The sequence below is a fragment of the Rhincodon typus genome, chromosome 2 (assembly GCF_021869965.1).
Source record: "Rhincodon typus isolate 14 chromosome 2, sRhiTyp1.1, whole genome shotgun sequence".
NCBI lineage: Eukaryota > Metazoa > Chordata > Chondrichthyes > Orectolobiformes > Rhincodontidae > Rhincodon > Rhincodon typus.
In genome coordinates, this window is record NC_063333.1 from 94,444,178 (window position 1) to 94,458,649 (window position 14,472).

General features: G+C 40.6%; 1 protein-coding gene across 3 annotated transcripts in view; it reads left to right on the forward strand.

Moving 5' to 3' along the window:
- Positions 1-14,472, forward strand: part of rbms3 (RNA binding motif, single stranded interacting protein) — a 1,299,340-nt gene that overhangs the window by 1,182,559 nt on the left and 102,309 nt on the right. The window lies entirely within an intron of this gene.

Sequence of the window (14,472 nt, forward strand, 5' to 3'; positions counted from 1 at the left end):
ATGATGACAAAGACCTGAATGATCACAGCCAACATTTATGCATAGAAAAAACATAGACAAATAAGGGAAACTGATGCAGATAAAAATGCTTCATTCAGGTTTGTGCTGTCTGTACACATGTTGAACTTAAAAGAAATTAGAAAGCAAGGCTCACCCTGGTCATGGTAAATTGATAGCCACTGGAGTGAAGTTGGATTCAGTTGGACATACATTTGTATTTGTTACATTAGCTTATCTGTATTCAGTTTTCAAATTGATTTTCTTTTCTTCTAAATATTTTCTGCCTGTTGAAAATGATTTCCCACCTATTAGGCAAGGAGGAGAGGTTTTAATCCCGCTTTTGGAACTCTGCCGTGTGTTATGCTTGAAAACACAGAGCAATTTATCTGTAGAATTGCAGTCACCAAAAATTCAGCTGAAAGGCAGTAATTTAGATTTGAAAGCCATGTTCTCAGTAGATCTGAAACACACAGGAGGAAATCACATTTTACTTTTATCCATTACAAAATTTCAGCCTTGGCTTGTCTCCCTCTATAATTTTACTGAATGGATGAGAACACATGGTAGAAAGTTCCATCTATTGTGAAAGTATAACAATAATTACTGAGATATATTCAGACTAAAATATCAGTAATTTGGTAAAGTCGCACATTTTCTATGTCTTATGATATTTTTAATGCTGAAAAGAAAAATCGTTTGCTTGCAAAAGATTGATTTTTTTTTGCTTACAGTGTGAAACCATCCCTAACATAGTTATTTTTCAATTTTTTTACTATGTCTTTTCACGGTTCTACTTTGTATCATTCGAATAACAGGATGCCATTTTAAAAGTTGAACAGCATTTCAGAAAAACACCTTTTTTGAATGGGCTTTGCCATAATTTCTAGTTAAAGTAGTTTAATTCTCACATATCTTTGATGGTCTATGCTACAGAAAAAACTGGTACATTACACACTACCATTAATTAATCTTGGTCCACTGTATTAAAGGAAACAGGAATCTTTTTATCTGGAATTAAGATTTTAAAGGAGCCGTGTCTTCATAAAAATTGCAACTTGATAATATGAGAATTTCACAGAAATACACAACTTACATCACTTGCACATAACATGATACTGGTTGCGTTGCATATAATTCTTATCTCACCTTAAATCATACATCGATTTATCAAATAAAATCCAAAAGAACTGTGGATGCTGTAAATCAGAAACACAAACAGAAATTTTTGGATAAGCTCAGCAGGTCTGGCAGCATCTGTGGAGAGAAATCAGAGTTAATGTTTTGGATCAAATGTCCATTCCCCAGACCCTTTCATTCCACAGATGCTGCCAGACCTGCTGAGCTTATGCAGAAATTTCTATTTTTGTTATACATTTATCAAACACTTTTTCCTAAAGATAACTTCTTTTTAGCTTCAGTACTATTGCTTTGAATGGTTGAGGAACTGACTGCTTGATTGAATGCCTTGTGTGCATTAAAGGGTCTAATTTTGTACACTTAATGACAAATGTTGTCTCTTAGTTAGTTGTTGTCGTATAATCATGCATCTATTTCAGTATAGCAGAGCAGCGCACACAATCTGAAATAACATTGGTTCTGTGTGCATTAAAACAGTGGTAAAACTCAAATATTAGAAATTTGCAAAGTTGGAAGCTGTGAACATTTTAGACATATGCACACTGTCCAATCCCTAATTGTTTGTATTTTGAAGATTCCACTACAGTAACCATTCTGAAATTCTTTTTGAGCTCATGCCCATATTAAAATGCTTTGTTTACTAATATGTACTTTTGTCTGGGTTTTAATACTTGCAGGTTTTACAGAGTTCCCTCAAGATATAAACAGGAAGACTGTAACCATGGTAAAAAAAAATCAACAGCAGAGCTACAATTATGCAGTCATTATTCTGCTAACCAGGCTCAGCAGGGTGACATATTGAAAGAGTGGATTGTTTCACTTGGTATAATATTTTGCTGTCTCTGTTGAAAACTCTATTCCTACACCATATAGCCTGCACCCAGTTAATTTTGTATCTCTCAGGCTGCTTGAAATGATGTTTAGATAATTGATTTGTTATTCCAACTCTTAAAGCTACATAGTCCCAGTTATTCCTTTATAATGTTTACAATTAAAAGAATTCACCTTGGCCCATGTTCCTGATGTATCATTCTCTATGAGATTAAGGTTTTCTAAAGGCATCTATTTCCAAATCTGGGTGATATTGAACTTGTGACATTAATTCCTTGAGTGGCAAAGCCACGAATTGTAACATATGACCATTTTCAACTCAATTTATTAGTAAATACATAATTGGACAAATGTTGAAGGTCTGTGAGAAGTTATTTGACTATCAGAACAATGCAGCATCCTGTACTGGATTCGCCTCACATATTCAATGTTGTCCATCAGCTTAAAGATGATACAAAGAAAAATGAATGACAACTGCCTCCTACGGAAGTCAATGTTAGGGACTAAAATGAAACCAGCTGTTTTGATTATCGGAACATTCAGCAGGATGAGAGGAGTTTTGTCTGACTTTGAGTGCACAAATGCAATGGTCCACACCCTTCCCACTCCATGCCTGTGAGTGTCCACTATAACCTCTCATTACTGCTTTCAACACAATGCAAGCTTGTGGTATCATATCCTCAATTGCACTATAACCACATTACCAGAACATGTTATCCTTAAAGCTGCAGAACAAGAATGTCCAGATGTTAAGGGGATGGGAGGTGGTGGTAGCCTAGTGGTATGTTTGCTGCTCTAGTCATCTAGACTCTAGATTAATTCACTGGGTGCATGGGTTCAAATTGCAGCATGTGAAATTTGAATTTCATTAATAAATTTGTAAATAAATAAAAAAGTTGCATGGCTGAGTAAGCCACTCAGTTCAAGGGCAGTGAGGATGTAGCTGGTGATGCCATATACTTGAATAGTTGAAGACAAAAAAGTGAAACAAAATGGTGGAGGGTTAGAATCAGTCAATGCCAGTATCACAATGTAAGTTATAAGAAATCAGCAGCTCATTTAGCACCATACAAAATGTTCTTTATTGAATTCAATAGAAAGAAAAAGTAGTGCGGAAGGCAAAATAAATCACCTGTTCACAATCCATTCATTTTGTTCTTGTGCCATACATCACTCTTATTCTCTTACAGATTTTGAACTTAATCCAAATCTGGTGGACATTCTTAAGAAAAAGAATTAATATAGGACCTGGTTCAATTATAGATCTACATTCATACTAATCTAAAAATGCAGAACAACTTCATGAAAGCACCAAATTCCAATGTAGCAAACAAAAAAGATGTACAGTATTTAAATCTGACTGAAGGGCTGTTTTGGACGTGCGTTATATATTAGAGGCTGGCGGCTCACTTAGTGAAAATAGAACATTTTAAGTTGTGACAAAAATAACTATTCAAATACTAAGGAACGGCCAATGTGCAATGTAACTCACTCGGAGCTGCACTGAATGGTCTGACTTGTCAAAGATGATGTGGCAGATGTTCAACTGGTGTGGAAAGGAGGCACAAATCTACTGTCCATGCTTTCATCTTTGCTCCACCTTGCATTGATCATTACTGCAGTGCACACTATAATTTCTGAATGAGTTTGAGTCTATCCATACACAACTGACATTTTACTGAAAAAAAATTACATTCAGCAACGCTCAACTCATTTGTAGACATCTGCTTTCTCTGAATGTACTGGCACAAAGTTTTGCCTCCCTGCCACAAATGTTGTGCAATTGCTGGCGTAATCTATACATCTGGGAAAAGAGAATCTCTGTCAGAAGTGTGCATTTGGAAAACATGCCCTGTAATGAAATAGTTCAGGTAGCATTGTATTTCTTGCAGGACTGTACATCCACAATTCAATTCTTGCTTCAAATAGAAAACCTCTGTTTTCTGCACAGTACCCAATACTGCCTCAAACATACTGGGAGCTGGTGTATTTGAATGGACATGTGTAGAGCCTCGGTATGTACAGATCTGAAGTTTAAAAAAATGTGGGCGCAGATGCAAATTGCATTAGTCTAAACAGATCTGCTCAATTTTAAATCTGAATTTGTAGAGGAGAAAATCAGGTCCTTAAAGTGCGCGAATAAATCAGACCTTGGAACATAATCCTTCTGATTAGCTCTCAAGCCTTTAGCTTTGTAAAAAGTCCCACTGCGATTAAGTTTACAGGAATAAATCAGACGGTGGACTTTTCCTCTTGTATCACTGACACTTATGCTAATCTCTTAACCAGCAATGAAAAATCAGCAGAATGTACTGGAAATTTTGAATTGAGTTTTGGTGATTGTCCAGCCTAAATGTATTTTTGAAGCAAAACATGTTGCCAATTGCGTGAATTAAGGTCAAGAATAGTCCAAAGCCTTTTACGTTGCTGCATATTATTAGTTTTTCTTGTGAGCACTGTAAGATGTGTCTTTATTAAATGAGAAACAGCAGCTTTTGCAATTGGTTTCATTGAATTAAGTCAATGGATCGGTCTAGCAAAATGCACTCAAACAAAGATTACAAAATACTGCCATCTTCCATGAAAATCAAGTTTGAAGGCTAATATGACTTTTAATTCCTCCATCAGGCCTGTACCACAGTGATTGGAAGTGTCAGTGGTTACTGCAGATGCCGTTGTGCTGGAGTAATATAGGCTGCACAGCTGGCAGAATTCCATCTAGTGACAGTGAGGTGGTCAGTATGTTTAGCTGGCTGCATAATAAATATCCTATGATGTTTTAGTATTCTTGCATCATAGAAGTGTTGTAACTGAAAAGAGCCTGCATAATTGAGAGATTGGTAGTGTGGAGGTGGGGGAGCATTGCAGGGCTGAGCATTCAAATATCCAATATATGGTACATACATTGTTGATAAATTTCCTCATGTGAGGATTGCCTTATTAGCTGCTGTTATTTCAGTAACCATTGTGACTTCAATTCTACTGCTTATCCGAGCATGCTTGGCATTTAAGGGACTTGTATAGTCATTGCACATTAACTGGTTGAATGGCTTTTCTTTTATTAATTTTTATGTTCTGTTATGTAATTATTTTTTCTTAGCATCCAGTTTCCTTGTATATCATTCCTCATTGACAGAGCAGGCAGTATGACATTTCATGCCTCTCAGAACTTTCCAAAAACTCACGTCCAGTGAATTAGCACGAAGATCCTTTTGCAATATTAAATGTACCAATCTGACAAGGGTGACATCTGCATTTTCATTTATTTTATGTTGATGTACCTCAGTGGATGCATCTAGCTTCAGGCAGAGATTCTGCGGGTGCCTTTCATTATATCAGCTTGTTACTGCTTAAACAAGTTCATACAAACGTATGAATTAGGAGCAGGAGTAGGCCCTGGAGCCCGCACTGCCATTTGATAAGATCATGGCTGACCTGATTACGGCACAAATCCACATTCCCGCCTATCCCTGAGAACCTTTAACTCCTTTGATTAAAGAGGGCAGCATCATCCCATCCAGGAAGTGATCCCTGGTATCCTGTGTGTCGGGGCTGGATGCCAACCCCTATACTAACAAAGGCAAAAGAAGCAAGAAATCCCATAAAACTATCCAAGAGATTGCATTACTTAATAGATTGCAGGCACTGTCCATTTATAGAAGTAGAGAACAAGCTCGTACTCGCAGCTTCAGTTTCTGTCACAAAATATGTACTTTCACAGATGATTTTGTGGACCCTCTTCCCAGCTGCTCTGAGTCAAATTGTTTGCCATCTAGGTGGCTCATTGACCTTACGCTGACCTTGTGCTCACATATTGTGATCATCGCCAAGAAAACCTACTTTTACCCCTGTAATATTGCCCTGTTTCAACCCATGTTCTGCCTTCATCTTCCTCTATGCCTTTGTCATCTCTAATCTTGACTATTCCAATACCCCCCTGGTCTGTTTCCATAAATCTCAGTGCATACTCTTCAACCTGTTATCCTACCAGGCAGCATGTCCTGCTCACCTATGCTTCTACTGTGTTTGTTGATTTGTCATGGCTTCTGTTTCCCCAGTATGTCAAGTTTAAAATTCTCATCCTCATGTTTAAACACCATCAAGATGTTGCCTCATCCTAGATCCGTAAATTTCTCCAGTCCTATTTTCCTTTGAGAACTCTGGCCTCCTACGTCTCTCTCTCTCTTTGTTTCCTCATTCTCTCCTTAGATCTGTGATTCTCTAACTCCCTCTTCTCCTTGAAGATCTACCTTAAAACTGATCTCTTCAGCGAAGCTTTTAGTCTGCCGAAGAACTATGAACATGATCTGGGATTCAGAACCAGCAAATGCTAACTATAAGTTGAAAAAGGCTAATGTCAAATAAATTAGAGGACCTAAGCAACAAGACTTAGGAAATTTGTTCAACAAACCTTCGATAGAGGCACAAATAGGTTGAGAATGCAGAATTGAGCGCAGAGTAAATAAGGATGACCTGAAGTGGATTAACCCATCAAAAGTGAAATAAAGAGGCAAAAAAAAGGAGAAAGTCCTGCAGATAAAATGGAGATCACAGAATTACAGATTTGTTATAGTGTAGAAGGAGGCCATTTTGCCCATCGTGGATGCAGCAGGACAAGTTCACTAAGAAGAGAAGAATGGAAATGTGGACAGATAACATTTAGACAGAGGAAATTAGTCAGACAAAGGTGTATAATGAGAAAGGCAAATAGTTTGTTAACCATTATTGCGAGGAAGAAATTAATGATTTATTAAATTCAACTCCATTTGCAGTCAGAGGCTGAATTAAGGTACGTTTCAAACCAATTTTAAGTAATAAGAACATCTAATAAAAAGAATGAAAAGCAAAAAGATGTAGAAATTAAAATTTAGCAGTGACATTGCAGCCAAACATCGATTCAGAGGCAGCCGTAACTACTTCTGATTGACTGTCACATGGACCACTGTCCTCTGTTTGATGTAGGAAACCTTTGCATAGCTCATTTTCTGAATTTGGCTGAAGAGTCCTGTTCCACGTCACTTAAAAGGTTGGATAATGTCACAATTGTGAAGTTTATAAGATTATTATATTTGGAACACTAGCTTTAAATATAGGGTAAACATAGGTCATGTGAACAGTTTTGTAGTCTGCCTGACGGCATGGGATGGTAGATAGGGATCAAGGAAAGGCTTGGATCGTTGTGCCGAGAGGAAGGCGCACAATATTTATCCTTAGACACAAAAGCAGCTGTCTCTGACTAACCATGAGTTGGCCTTGAGCCTCCCAAGTCTGAGTTTAGTGTCACTGGTAACAGCTTTTAAACAATTGTGCTTTAATTTGCCCCTTTACTTCAAAGATGGAATCAAAGGTGGCTAATTGGCAATTCTACCCAAATATAAGGATAATGTATTTCATATTGCAATGGGAAAGAGAGCAGAGGAAGTAATTTCTGAGATAGGCTTATAGGCTTCCTTACAAATCCATGAACATTGCATGTAGACAGCAACTGTAGTTTGGTGTGGTCTGTAGACATTTGTTAGACAGAGAACAGGAAATCGAGACAGCTAGTCCAACACCTGATGCACAGAAAATACTGACTGAATTGTTCAAATGTGTCCTGTGTGGTGGGAAATCAGGCTCTGGTTGAAGACTGAGTTGATGAGAATTTTAAAAAGTCTAGAAAAATTGCGTTGCTTGGAACGAGTGGGAAGCAGTATATAGTATAACCATCATAGTTATTTCTGGAATGTGAAGTGACGAACTTGGGAAGGTAAAAAGAAACCAAGTTATCCAGAGCTGAGAGTAATTCTAAATTGTTTGAAAGATAAAGTGTCCACTTAAAGACAGTATAATGTTTAAACACAGAAGGAGATTTTTAGTCTTAATAAAAGCTAAATGGGAAATCTCTTTCCTGTAGTTTAAAATATATGAAGTTTACAAAAAGAAAACAATGTTTAGTCAATAGTTTTCTCTTACTCATTTGTTTCAGTAACAGGTTTAACTGTTAACTGTAAACTGAAAGTTCAAATTTATTTTTAAAAATTGTTAGTCTGCAGAGATTGTAACAAGCATCAGAGTAAAGAACTCAGATCATAATTAGGTACAGCTTTGCTTAGACCACATCTGGAGTACAGTGCAGTTTTGGTCTATTTACCAGAGGAAGGGTACGCTTGCCTTAGGTTTTTGTGCCACAAAAGTTTATTGGATTATTTTCTGGGATAAGAAGGCTGACCTGTGAGAGATTGAGCAGAATTAACCTGGAATCTCTGAGCTGATAAGAATAAAAGATTACCTTGTTGAAACAAACGTTCTTAGATGACTTGATATGATGATGCTGAGAGGCTTCTTCAGCTGGTTTGAGAATCTAGACCTAGGGATCATAGTTTCAGCATAAAGATTCAACCATTTCAGAAGATTTCAAATCTTTGGAAATATTTATTTCAAAGGGCTATGGTGCTCATCAGTCAGTACATTCAGGACCTGAGAATGATTGATAGCTTGTGAACAACATGAATGTTATGGGGTCTGACAGAAAGAAACTTATGAACAAGTTGATGTAACAGTTCAGCCACAACCTGAGTGAATGGGATACAGACCTGATAGGTCATGTAACATATTCGTGTTCTTATTCTTAAGTTCGGATATTCTAAGAGAGCACGTAGAAAAAAAAATAAAGCATCACTATAAACGTGAATCATAATTAAAGGAACTTCTTCCAGTACCTCAGCAGTGAGGGGATAGTCAAGAGCAGTTATGAATGTCTTAAAAAATGCAAATAATTCCTGTCTCCCAGTATGCACAAGGGAAGATGTGTGGAGCACACTCTTCCCCAAACAAGTTTTAGGGGACAAAATTAATAGAAATGAAATGGAAGTCCTAGAAAGGCAATGGAGCTAAAAAAAAAAATCAGCTCCCAAAGATGGATGTTAATTCATTAAAAAAGAGGCTGAGAAGCCTGAGGATAACATTTGTGAGGCATTTATTGTCGTGGTGATGAGGAAGGTAGGCGAGGATTGAGAAGGTAGCAGGTTAGAAACAGACAAAAATTCTAGAGAACTAATTGCTCAAGAAACAGGCTACCACAGAGCCATTTGTGTTGTTTCTGTGTAGAATTAGAGGGTCAATTGTGAGGGATAAACTTAAAGCAAACTAAAACTTTTTGAACAGTTTTAAATGCCATTCTGAAAGTCACAATTCAGACTGTTTGGCCTCCTTGACATACAAAAAGGGCTGAAATATTCCCTATCTAGACTTCTGGAAGCATGTTACTCTGTTCCATATGACTGATTGTTAATTAAACTCAAAACTGTGGAGATTTAGGATAAATCATAGGCATGGGTAAGAACTTAATTGTTAGGTAGCAAACAATGGCAGCTTATCAGGGGATTTAGGTTATGGTGGGAGGAGAGAATTAGTTTGGGTTCCTGTTATTCAAAGGATGTTCATTTGGACAACAGTTATAAAATACTGGCTGAGTGGAAAGGGTGTAGCTCTAGCAGAATGCTGCTCAGTTTGGAGGAGGATTAATGTTATCACAAAGCTGTTGATTGAGGGATGGCATTTGGAGAGGAAATGTTCAGAGGAAGATTAGGTCAGGGTCAATCTAAAACTGACCCAATGGGGGCTCCAAATTAAAAACCGAGTACTGTAGTTGACAGATATATGACTTTATTCTGTTTTTGACAAGAAGGCAACAATTTCGTAATGTTAGCACTGTCGAAGCAGATAAACACCAGTACTGCAAAAACCGTAACTCTCACTCTTACCTAATTAGTACTTGTTGTTGTTGCAGTATGTAGAGTCAGTCACGGTGAACTTATTTTTCTTAGTCAACCTGCTCAGCTATGTTATTGCACACTTCTCAAGTAGCATCGACTTGAACCCGAGCCTCTGAGTCCAGGACTAGGGACGCTACCACTGCGCCATAAGATGGCCAGTCAGCTTGAATTGTTAATGACAGTCCTTTGAATGTCTGGCAGACGTTGTGGCTTTCAAATGATCACCAGGAGAAGAAGCCTATGATTTGAGGGTGGTTAAGAAGGCATTTAGCACACTTGCCTTCATTGCTCAGGCCTTTGAGTGTAGGAGTTGGGACGTTATGTTGAAGTTGTACAAGTTGTAGCTCAAAAGAAAATCAGAGGGAATTTAGGAGTGGAATTTAGAAGAATATGGGGAGGTCTATAAAATTCTAACAGGATTAGATGGGTGAACATAGAAAGGATATTCCCGATGACTAGGCAGTCCAGAATCAGAGGGTACAGTCTAAGGATACAGGGTAGGCCGTTTAAGACAGAGATAAGGACTTTCTTCACCCAGAGTGTGGTGAGCCTAGGGTTTTCTCTGCCACATGTCATGACCCAACATCATGGGGGTTGTAAGAGATCCAGTTATCATCATCTATGAAGCTGAGTGCAAGGGATCCGGCAGATGGACATAGGATTAGGGGTCCCTGAAATCAGGACGAATAGCGAAGAGGATGAATATCCGCAGCAACTGGCATTGAGCTTTGAGTAGGAGACAGGCAGAGGATTGGAACAAGGAGGCAGGAAAGCAGAAAGCATTGTGCTGTGCTGATGAAGCAACAATCAGGACATATCGCTGACCGAGTGCCACAGGAGATTCACCTACCTGGGCAGGCAGTCACTGAGATTTAAACAGTTCCTGCAGAAGACCACGTACCTTATAGCAGTTCTCACAGGGCCTTGCCCACAGCCATCAAAGTCAGCGCAGCTAGGAACCTCTTCACTTCTTATTCCTCCTGAGGATTAACAGCAGAGTTTGGCATCTTGCAGGCAGCAAAACACCAGTGGATACCGCAGCTTCCTAACCTGCTCTTTGCCAGAACTTGACATCGCATTCGATTTCAAACAGACGGGTCTTGGCACAGATAAAGATCATTGGATTTCACCTCCATCACTGGATTTGCGTGAGTACAGAGCATCATCACTCAGACCCATGCGGTGATCAAGCCAGCCAGCCAGATTGGTCAACAGCAAGGGGCTTCCACTCCCCTGAGTTTCAGCTGGTGCGTGGCCACAGCAAGAGCTTTGTGCATGTGGGCACCCACTACCCCAGGTGCTGCCGTGAGGACTTTCATTGTGTCGCAGCCCAGGGTGCCTCACATTTCCATGCCATGACCCAAACCGTCCTGAATGGTTTTCCAGGGGACGAGAGACAACTGAAGCCGTCTGCTGACAAGGTCCTCCCCCTATCAGGACATCCAGCTTTGAAAAATGCCAATCCACTGTCTGATCATCTGGGTGACATTCTGAAGTCTGTGTACTGCAAAGGGCTTTGTTCATTGTGGTGATCTGCTGCGCTCTCCAGATAGATTTGAGCCTTGAGGAGCGTGAGTCACTGGAATGACACAGCTCACTACAGGAGGAAGATGCAGAGCAGAGCAGTGCCCAGGCTGTGCCAGAGGTGACTGAGGCTTCACATATCCAGAGCAGGGCTCAATGGTCTCATCAGGATGTAATCAACATCAGAGAGCATCCAATTCAGGCACATTTCACCCATTCCAGCAGGACTGCATGCTCCGCAATTCACTTTGAACCATCCCGGTGAGCACACCCCTTGGAAAAAAAAAAAGTCACTCTCACCACAATTGCCTTATGAATATCGATGAGTAATCTCAGTACATCCCTTTGCAGATCGCTTTATCCTTCTTTTCTATAGTTTTGCCATTCGGCAACAGAAGCTCATACTTCCAGAGTCATGAGGCAAGATTTGCAATGTTAGCAAAAAGTAGCAAAATGCCTGTTAAGAAGTGAAATAAACGCGCTGCCCCCCATGCAATGCCAGGTGAGGTGGAGGCAGCCAATTTGAGTTTGAGGTTTGTGCTTGAGGTTAAGATGGGCACGGGGGTTATCCTTTCCATGGAGGTATTCGCGTGAAGATGTTTCTCAGCTGAAGTGGATGGGTGTTTGGGTGGATGTAGATGATGCTGCCTCCAGTGGGAGGATTTTTCTTCATCTCCATCAGTGACTGTGCCAGCGATTGGAAAGCAGTGAAGCAGGCTGGGGTGCAGCATCAGCTGAGCCATGACTGACACCTACTCCATTCAGTTTCACTTCATCAGCATCGCTGAGCAGTCCACACTCCACTGTGTTACATGCTGGGAATGTCATGGTTGTCCATGGAGCTGGGCTGTCTCTCAGTGGAGTGTTCAGGTATTCAAAGCTCTGAGCCATGCTGGTCCACAGACTGAACTTCTTGTCCCTGAACACTGCACTACCATGGCAAACTGTGTCATGTGTGAACATGACTGGCGCTGCTGGTCAAAATGGAGTCTCCTTCCTTGTAAGGCCAAGGTCCTGCATCTGCATCCAGTTGAACATGCCTGCCCCTCCTAGGGGCACTGCTCAAAGTTGCCTTACCTTCCTGCTCACTGGTGCTATCCCTGCCCTTTCTAACCATGTACAAAGACCCACAGAGGTGAGTGTGTTTACATAGATGGAGGATGGGCTTGTATGATGTGACAGTGCGGATGTTGCTGTCTCAGATGCTTACAATGCCCAGGCTGGAGTGGCTGTCCTTTGTTGCTCGCCTTCCAAGACAGATAGGCAGTGGCACAAGAAGATCATGAGAAATAGAATTAGAATTAGATTTTATTGTCACATGTACTGAAGTTCAGAAGTACATGAATACAATGAAAAGTTTACAATGTTGCCATTCCTGGCGCTATCTTAGGCACAAAGGTACCTAGGTACAAAGTAGGAAAATAAAGAAACAGCGTTAAAAGTTAAATATTCAGTTCTTCTTAGTATTAAGTAGAAAAACAAAAAAATAGAGTTAAAAGTTCAACAGTCTTTCTTAAAGTGCTTAGCTATGCTGGGCTTGCAGTCCCCACAAGGCCTCGAACTCCTTCACTTTGGCCCACTCTCTGAGGGAGCTCAGGCTGCCTGCTCACAATGCTGGAGGACCTCCCTCACCGTGGCGTTGGGCTCAATCTCCGACCATCAAAGTCCCGATCCAGGCCCCCAGTTGCTGCCACGCTCCAGACCCGACAAAACCGCAATGTTACCTTGTCCGGAATGTAAGTAAGGAGAAAAATAAACTAAAAAACTTTTCTAAGAGAAAGGGAAGATGAGAAAAGAAGAAAAGAAAGAAATAAAGAAAAGTGGACGGAGTGGACGAGCCGACCCTGCTGCTCCCTCCTGGAAGATAGCCTGTGACAGCAGAAACTCTGCAGGCTCTGGACTTGCCAATGCAGTTCAATCTTTGGAGTATTTTCAGAGAGCGAAGAGTGCAATCCTCTCCATTCACCCAGAGATCTCGATCTCTCGTCCTCTCCTCCAGGTAGTCCCATCTTTCTATCTCCTACTCAGCCCTGCAGGGCTACTTATCACCGCTCTATCTGTTGGAGTTTAGGTGCACAGCTGGAGTATTCTCCTCTTGTGTCTGTGCTTTCCCACAAATTGTGTGCCTTGTCTCCTGCAATGACAAAACAGAGAGAGCTAACCCCCTTGCTGGCCTCTTTGAACATGGCTCATGTATATAAGAAACCATTTGTGTTGCAGGTCCTCAACAGTGAAAAGGCTCTGGCATTGGAGAAGGGTCAGTAAGCAACCCGAGCACATATTTCTCAAATGTAAAGGAGCAGCAGGCATCCTTAGGCCGCTGAGCTGGTGTGCCTACTGCAGGTTCAAGTCCTGGATGAGGGTCACCTTGCCACAGCGAAGAAGATTTTCCGATGTTTTATGACAGCGCAGCCAGTCCCTCCACGTCACACTTCTGCTGCCTCTGATCTCGGCAACCCCTGGAGACCTGCTTTGTGTGGTTGGATGACTGACCCCAGCAGCTCCATTGAACAGGACCTCCCTCCTCTAGCTAACAGCACCCAGGAACACCTCGAGGGCTGCATTAATAAAACGTGGCTCTGCCCACCTTCCACCTCTCTGCCTTGCCTGCAGGCAGACTGGAGCTTGCAACGCTAAATCTAAATGGCTGCCACAAATGCAGCAGCCAATTGTACCTTTTATTTGGGCCCACACTTTCAGAGAACCACCTCCATAAACATCCACTGCTACTAATTGGCCACGTCCATCGAGGAAGGTCATGGATTGTGACTGCTCCTCCTCTGACCCCAGCCCTGTGCAGGGTCAGGACTGGTAATTCTGATATTGATTTGCTGACCTTGGGAGCAAAATCCTTCCCTCAAGCAGTACACTTTGATGTGACTCAAATAATTGTGGTGTATTTGTAAACAAATGGAGGAAAGACACATGTTCACAAAGTGGAAGTATCTTTGGTATTTCACTATTTTTCAGAGTGCATCGGTGGAGTTTACAATTTAGTCAGCTCCATTAGTTACAGCCATTGAGTTCATGTGCTAATTAATAAAACAGAGAGGAAATGGCTGCTTGCATTTGTAAGACACTGCATGATTATTAAAGTGATCTGATAAAATATTCATGATTCACAATTTCAGTTAGATGAATTGTTAAGACTTTCAGCTTCACGAACACATTAAATGTTAGAAAAGTTCAGAGCCGGACACTCTTTGAATTTGTGTATTTAAAG